The sequence below is a fragment of the Salvelinus alpinus genome, chromosome 26 (genome assembly GCF_045679555.1).
Source record: "Salvelinus alpinus chromosome 26, SLU_Salpinus.1, whole genome shotgun sequence".
In the NCBI taxonomy this organism is placed as follows: Eukaryota; Metazoa; Chordata; class Actinopteri; order Salmoniformes; family Salmonidae; genus Salvelinus; species Salvelinus alpinus.
In genome coordinates, this window is record NC_092111.1 from 4,817,392 (window position 1) to 4,826,695 (window position 9,304).

Consider the following 9,304-nt stretch of genomic DNA (forward strand, 5'->3'; position numbering starts at 1 on the left):
CAATTAGCAAATTTCACTAGGGTTACCTGAATGTTGTTACACGTGGTCTTTTTCATGCATTAAATTGAAAAAGGGAGAGGAAATTAATGTACATTAGGAACTAGGTTCATTTATTTTATGAGTTGCAATAAGACATCTATCTGTAACGCTCGTCTTTCTCCTCGTCTGAGGAGGAGCAAGGATCGGACCAATATGCAGCGTAGGTTGAATCCATCATAATTTTTATAATAATAACGAAGACGAAAATACACTTGAACAAACTACAAAATAATAAACGACGTTAACAGACCTGAACATGAGAACACATAAAACAATGAACGCACGAACAGGAACAAACGAACGAAACGAAACAGTACCGTGAGGTGAACAAACACAGTCACAGCAAACAATCACCCACAAACAAACAGTGAGAACAGCCTACCTTAATATGGTTCTCAATCAGAGGAAACGTAAAACACCTGCCCCTAATTGAGAACCATATCAGGCTAATACATTGAACCCAACATAGAAACACATAACATAGAATGCCCACCCCAACTCACGCCCTGACCATACTAAACAAAGACAAAATAAAGGAAATAAGGTCAGGAACGTGACACTATCTGTATGTACAGTATAAAAAACAAAGGATTTGTCCAAAATATACTATTAACATTTGAAAATATATTAAACATTCAAAGAAATTACAATCAGTGGTGGAAAGAGTACTGAAAAATCTTACTCAAGTAGAAGTAAAATGACTGACTTTGAAAAAGCGGGGTCGAGACCCAGGGTCTCGACCCCGCCCTGTGCAATTGGGTCCTGGACTCTCTGACGGGCCGCCCACAAGTGGTGAAGGTAGGAAACAACATCTCCACCTCGCTGATCCTCAACACTGGGGCTCCACAAGGGTGCGTTTTCAGCCCTCTCCTGTACTCCCTGTTCACCCATGACTGCGTGGCCATGCACGCCTCCAACTCAATCATCAAGTTTGCAGACGACACAACAGTGGTAGGCTTGATTACCAACAACGACGACACAGCCTACAGGGAGGAGGTGAGCGCCCTCGCAGTGTGGTGTCAGGAAAACAACCTCTCACTCAACGTCAACAAAACAAAGGAGATGAAACAGCAGAGGGAGCACCCCCTCGGCATACACATCACGGACAAACTGAAATGGTCCACCCACACAGACAGTGTGGTGAAGAAGGTGCAACAGCGGCTCCTCAACCTCAGGAGGCTGAAGAAATTTGGCTTGTCACCTAAAACACTCACAAACTTTTAGACGCTCAATCGAGAGCATCCTGTCGGGCTGTATCACCACCTGGTACGGCAATTGTACCGCCCTCAACCGCAAGGCTCTCCAGAGGGTAGTGCGGTCTGCACAACGCATCACTGGGGGCAAACTACCTGCACTCCAGGACACCTACAGCACCCAATGTCACAGGAAGGCCAAAAAGATCATCAAGGACAAAAACCAACCGAGCCACTGTCTGTTCACCCCGCTATCATCCAGAAGGAGAGGTCAGTACAGGTGTATCAAAGATGGGGCCGAGAGGCTGAAAAACTGCTTCTATCTCAAGGCCATTAGACTGTTAAACAGCCCATATTTAACATAGAGATGTTGCTGCCAACATACAGACTCAAATTTCTGGCCACTTAAATAAACTGACTTAATAAAGGTATCACTAGTCACTTTAAATAACGGCAATTTAATAATGTCTACATATCCTACATTACTCATCTCATATGTACATACTGTATTCTACACCATCTACTGCATCTTGCCTATGCCGCATGCAATCACTCATCCATATATTTATATGTACATATTCTTATTCATCCCTTCACATGTGTGTGCATTTGTGTGTATAAGGTAGTTGTTGTGAATTTGTTAGATTACTTGTTAGATTTTACTGCATAGTCGGAACTAGAAGCACAAGCATTTTGCTACACTCGCATTAACATCTGTTAACCATGTGTATGTGTCCAATAAAATTTGATTTGATTTGAAATGCAGTGTAGACATTGTTAATGTTGTAAATGACTATTGTAGCTGGAAATGGCATATTTTATATGGAATATCTACATAGGCGTACAGAGGCCCATTATCAGCAACCATCACTCCTGTGTTCCAACGGCACGTTGTGTTAGCTAATCCAAGTTCATCATTTTAATTAATTGGATCATTTTAATTAATTAGAAAACCCTTTGCAATTATGTTAGCACAGCTGAAAACTGTTGTTTTGATTAAAGAAGCAATAAAACTGGCTTTCTTTAGACTAGTTGAGTATCTGGAGCATCAGCATTTGTGGGTTCGATTACAGGCTCAAAATGGCCAGAAACAAATAACTTTCTCTTGTAGCTCATCAGTCTATTCTTGTTCTGAGAAATGAAGGCTATTTCATGCGAGAAATTGCCAAGAAACTGAAGATCTCATACAACGCTGTGTACTACTGTCTTCACAGAACAGTGCAAACTGGCCCTAACCAGAACAGAAAGAGGAGTGTGAGGCCCTGGTGCACAACTGAGCAAGAGGACAAGTACATTAGAGTGTCTAGATTGAGAAACAGATGCCTCACAAGTCTTGAGTTGAGTTGAGTTTATTTGATTTGATTTTTACAGGGACAGTGCACATCAATCAACGTTTCAGTAAAAGTACCGGTTTTAGCCAGCCGGCTAATTTTCAACCGCAGTCCCTGGGCAGGTTATTAAAAACAATTACAATATAGACAATAATTAAACAGTGAGCACACGCAGAGCAACATAGGACAAGCAAGACATAGCATACAGACAGAGCAACATAGAACAAAAAGCAGCAAGACAAAATTCATAAAAGCAACAAAGTGTTTCCACACCTCACAAGCTACAGACAACAGACAACATGGAAAGTGGCAATACACAGCTAGGGATTATGTTCACAAATCTGATTAACCTTTAGCCATGTTTTCATGCATTTTGTGAAAGTGTGATATGTGGTGCAGTTATGTGTGTCTGATGGCAGTGTATTCCAGACATGGGAAGCTCTCACAGAGAAAGCAAATTTACTAAAGGTGCTTTACCTTAAGGGAACTATACAGTCACCTCTCATGGCAGACCTTGTGGATCTCCTGCCATATGTTTGGGTTTTCTGTTTAACAAAAATACTGAGTGGAGGGGGAGCCAAGCCATTTAGGATCTTGAATACAAGACATGCGTCGGTGTATTGCACAAGATTTTCCCAACTCAGGAGCTCATGCTTTCTGAGGATGTAACAGTGATGATGGCTATTGGGCTTCCTATCAAGCACTTTGAGAGCCTGTTTGTAGACAGACTGAATAGGTTTTAATGTTGTACAGCAGGCTTGGGCCCAACTATTCAAGCAGTATGCTAAGTGGGGGAGTATCATAGATTTGAAGTAGTTTTGCTACCTCTGTAGTCAAACAATTTCATATAAATCGGAAATGAGCTAGGTTGAATTTGGTTATCTGAATTACCTTTTTCACATGCTTTTTAAAAGAGAGGTTGGAATCAAGTATGATGCCAATGTACTTAAAATCAGATACCACCTGGAGCTTCTCCCCTGACACATAGACATCTGGCTCAGTAGCATCTGTTGCCCTCTTTGTGAAGAACATGCAAAAGTTTTTTTTCACATTGAGATGCAAACACGAGTCACTGAGCCACTTTGTAACCTGGACCATTACAGTAGTGAGTTCTTGTGCAGCTTGTTGTTTGCTCTTTGTATGCACATATATCACTGTATCATCTGCATACATTTGAACTTCAGACCCAGTACAGACTGAAGGCAGATCATTAATGTACAGGCTGAACAGGAGGGGCCCCAGTATTGACTCTTGGGGCACGCCCACATCATAGCTAAGACAGCTCATTGCTCACTCTGACACACTGAGTTCTGCCTTCAAGGTATGATTTCATTCATCTCAAGGCATTGGGGGAAAAGTTGAACTTGGACAATTTTGTGATGAGAATCTCATGGTTAACAGTATCAAAAGCCTTCCTTAGGTCCAGAAACACAGCCCCAACAACGCCCCCTTTGTCCATCTTGGACTTCACATTTTCCAGAAGAAAGCAGTTGGCCGTTTCTGTGGAGTGTTTCGCTCTGAAGCCAAACTGAATGGAATGTAATGTGAAGGGGCTGTTGTTCAGGTGGGCAATCAGTTGTTCTGCTACACACTTTTCAACAACCTTTGACACCACAGGTAGTATACTAATGGGCCTGTAGTTACTCACGTCAGCAGGGTTGCCCGATTTAAAGATGGCCGTTATTATGGCCGACTTCCATACCCTTGGAAACCCCCCTGAGACCAATAGATGTGTTGGTGACCTTAGTAATGGAGCCAATGAGTGACTCTTTGTAGTTTTTAAGGAAGGTAGAGTCCAGCCCAAACACATCTTTGCCTTTAGAGTTCTTTAGTGAGCTAATCACCTTGTTCACCTTTGACTCAGAAACCTCCCTTATGATGAAGACAGGTTGAGTGTCATTTACTAGCACTGAGCCCAAGAAACCAGTGGAGGGGTTCTATGTCAGTACCCTGACAGAGTCAATAAAGTAGGAATTGAAGGCTATTGCTATTTCGACTGCATCCTGTGTTAGATTGTTATTCCCCATGATTTCTAGTCTTTTTGCAGTGTTACTATGGTCTTTCCCTTTTTTTAGATTCTCCCAGATCAATTTAGAATTTCCCTTTGCTTCAACAATTATGTTAATAAAAAAGTTTGCCTTGGCCTGTCTGATTTCTTTCATCACCTTATTTCTCAACATGGTAAACCTACGTCTGTCATGCTCTAATTTGGATCTTAGGGCTATTTTTAGAGCATAATCTCGTTCTTTCATCAATTTCCAGATTTCTCCATTTAGCCAAGGAAGAGTGCTCTTTTGGCCAGGTTTGGATTTGATTTTCTTTAGGAAACCATTTATTGTAGTCTGGATTGTGGATAGAAAAACCTGACTATCAGCTTCCACGTCTGTATAGGACAAGAGATCATTCCAGTTAATTCCCTTAATTGCGTTTTCAAAATAGTTTATTTCACTCTTAGGTATTCTTAGTTGATCCGGCTTTCTAACAGTAGAGGTTAAACCTGCTCTTAGACAGCTTTCTGGCTATAAGTGTCAGATTATGATCAGATAGCCCAGTAACCATATTGAATGATTTAGTCACTCTCTCTGGTTTATTACTGAACACCAAATCAATCTGTGTTTTAGAGCAACAAGTCACCCTGGTGGGCCCTTTAACTAGCTGTGTAAGGTCAAGGTCTTCAACTGGCAGCTTCATTAAATACTACCCACAAAACAACAGTCTCAACGTCAACAGTGAAGAGACGGCTCCGGGATGCTGGCGTTCTATGGCTTTTTCTTTGCAGCTCTGCCTAGAAGGCAAGTATCCCGGAGTCGCCGCTTCACTGTTGACATTGAGACTAGTGTTTTGCGGGTACTATTTAATGAAGCTGCCAGTTGAAGACTTGTGAGGCATCTGTTTTTCAAAAATGAAACTGGTATATATTTTATTTATCACAATTTTCTTTAACCAATTTTGGTCTTTTATGCAGACAAAGTTAACATAGTTCAAGTGGAGAGTCAAAAACTGATAGCCTAAACTTTGATGAACAATTATCTAGCTAGCTACCCGACGTGAAACAATGCACCACACAGTAACGTTAACATTAGGCTAACAGAAGACAAGCTTTCTACAGGCACTGAAATAGCTACCTAGCTAAAATTCAACAAAACATGTTGCTACCACACGCAACACAGGAAAATAGCTAGCTAGCAAAGTTGGCAAAAATGTTGAGCTATCATGCATGGGTTCGTTTGCTAGCTAACATTATCTAAAATTGTCAATGACTGAGATAATACATAATTTAATAACTAGGTTTATTAAACCTGAATGGATCATTTGTAATGATAGTTAGCCTTTTGGTCAGCCACAATGCCTTGCCCATTTGTCAGTCGAAAATAAATCCCAGTCAGCAACTGCTGAACTATCTGGTAGACTTGCTACAGCTACAGCTACAACCAATCCTCATTTAGGAGCTTGCCAGATAAATTACATTTTCAGGATGTAATTAACCCACTGACTGGGTCGTATCTCAATAACCCACCATCAATAACCCAGCATTAACAACCCAACCAGAGGAGGCTGGTGGTAGGAGCTATCGGAGGACGGGCTCATTGTAATGGCTGGAAGGGAATCAATGGAAGGTGTCAAATGTGGTTTCCATATGTTTAATATGTTTGATACCATTCCATTTATTCCATTCCAGCCATTACAATGTGCCTGTTTTCCTATAGCTCCTCCCACCAGCCTCCTATGAACCCAAGCACCCAACCTTGCTCTGTTTAAAGAAAGCAACCCAACTGCGTTACCCAATGCCTGCAACCAAGCAAATGGTTTATTCAAAGTAAAACTACTCGTGTAAAAAATGGGTCATCCAAACAACCCAGTCTTTTTTTTTGTGTGTAATATTTCCTCTCACCCATGGGGAGGGGATCCCATTTCAATTGAGTATATTAGAGTGTCGGATCACTGTGATTTTCCCACCCATGCCTGCTCCTGGTTAGCAGGCACTCTGGTCAGGACCATCCCTGAAAGCAGGATACTGTAACTAAGAACAGATCATCAAAATCAAAGCACATTTTATTTGTTACATGTGCCGAATACAATAGGTGTAGACCCTACTGTGAAATTCTTACTTACAAGCCCTTAACCAACAATGCAGTTTTAAGAAAATATTTGCTAAATAAACTAAAGTAAAAAATAAAAAAGTAACACAATAAAATAAAAATAACAAAGCTATAAACAGGGGTACCGGTACCAGGTCAATGTGCGGGGATACAAGTTAGTCGAGGTAATTTGTACATGTAGGTAGGGGTAAAGTGACTACGCATGGGGGGGATGCAAATAGTCCGGGTGGGCATTTGATTAATTGTTCAGCAGTAATGGGTAACAACGCAAGTGTCTTGTGCCGACTACGCCACTAAGACAAGACCCAATACTTTATAAACATTCTGATGTAGTAGTAGGTCTACCCCAGCAGACCCACCACTACATTATCAAAGTTCACTTTCATTAGCTGTGTCTTATGGGCTTGATACATTCATTACTTATATTTCAATAATTCATGTGGATTTTGCAGATCAAGTCAAGTGCATTCCTCAAAAGTTCAAAAGGACCAGGACCCTCACATCTGTGAGATTTCTTCCTTCAAAAGGACTGGGACCCTCACATCTGTGAGATTTCTTCCTTCAAAAGGACTGGGACCCTCACATCTGTGAGATTTCTTCCTTCAAAAGGACTGGGACCTTCACATCTGAGAGGTTTCTTCCTTCAAAAGGACTGGGACCCTCACATCTGAGAGATTTCTTCCTTCAAAAGGACTGGGACCCTCACATCTGTGAGATTTCTTCCTTCAAAAGGACTGGGACCCTCACATCTGAGAGATTTCTTCCTTCAAAAGGACCAGGACCCTCACATCTGAGAGGTTTCTTCCCCAAAACTACTACACACTACAGTTCAGTATGGTTTATGGAGAATATTTTGGCTGAACCCTACAAGTGATTATTACAGATAAACAGTGCCATGTTCACAACCCCAAAACCTCCCCTTACCCACCCCTCTCTCCCTGACAGCCCTTCAGCCTGGACAGAGTAGGGCCCTTTGAGGGAGGTATCTGATGTCACAATCCTAATCACCTTACCTGCTGTTCCATATTTGGCCTCAACCGTTTGGTGGGTTAACATCCCTGGTATGACGTGGGTTGGCCGGCGCATAGTGGAAAAGACCTTGACTCGCATTTCTTTCCATAACGCTTGCCCTAAATCCAGTGCACGGCTTTATTTGTCTATGGACAAAAACATGGTAGAAAATGTCAACATTGAACAGATTTCCAAACAGAGCTATGATCAACACAAATGTTGGCCATGATCCTGAATCACCTGTTTGCTTTGGAAATATGATTTGGTAGGAAATTGAATATCCCTGATTCTGTGGTTGTGTGCAGAGAGGTTTTCTTTCCATAACTAGCAATAAATTCATCATGACTGGAATTTTATGATGTGTTTCTTGATTCAATATCATAAACATTTTAAATGATCTTTCCACTTATAAGTACTGTAGGAAAGTTCAAATGGCTACAGCCCAATGACCCTAAAAATAGCGTAAAACGACATGTGATTTTGTCATCTGGATGGGGAGGGGGTGTGGGTTAGGAGTGGATTGGAAAGGCTGGTAGATGGATGGAGGGGCTGGAGGGTGCACTGCCCACCCTCCGACCTCCCTCCCACTCAGCCTTCCTGTCTCCCATCAATGTGCTCCATTTTTCTCTGGCGCTGTGACGGAATCCCCCAGTCCATTTCCTGTTGTGTAGGGTGGTTGCCAGGTAACAATGGCAGGCATCCAGGGGAGAGGGAGTTTTCCGAAGCAGCGATTCCCCCAAGGCTGAGAGAGAACTCACAGCTCCCTAATACTGCACTAAACACAACCTCCACTAAACACACAGTATGCTTCAGCATTTTAATAGGTGTTTTGAGATCTTCCTTTCCTTGAGCACAGAGAATTTCCCTATCTTACAGAGTATAGTGTAAATACTGTCAATGTCAGACTACTATACTGAGATATCTTCTTTAAACTGAACTCCTGCCAGAAGCCTGGACATTATATCTGGTCATTTTACTTATTTTGTACATAATGTTGCTGCTACCATCTCTTATGACTGAAAAGAGCTTCTGGATATCAGAACAGCGACTACTCACCTCGAACTGGATGAAGATTTCTTCTTTAATGAGTCCGACGGGAAGCGTATACTTCTTCCCAGAGACCAGGCCCAAATCCCTGTCATTCGCATAAAGAAAAGACGGAAATACAGGGGGCGGAGATCGGGGTGCCTTGTGAGAATTCATCAGCGAGTGGGCAGCCTACCTTTACCATCCGTTCTATTGGCCAACGTGCAATCATTGGAAAATAAACTGGATGATTTCCGTTTATCCTACCATCGGGACATTCAATTCTCTTATGTTTCACCGACGACACGGATAATATAGAGCTGGCTGGTTTTTCCGTGCATCGGCAGGACAGAACAGCTACGTCTGGTAAGACGAGGGGTGGGGGTGTGTCAATTTGTCAATAACAGCTGGTGCACTATGTCTAATATTAAAGAAGTCTCGCAGGTATTGCTCACCTGAGGTATAGTACCTCATGATAAGCTGTAGACCACACTATCTACCAAGAGACTTTTCATCTATATTATTCGTAGCTGTCTATTTACTACCACAAACCAATGCTGGCACTAAGACCGCACTCAATGAGCTGTATAAGCAAACAAGACAA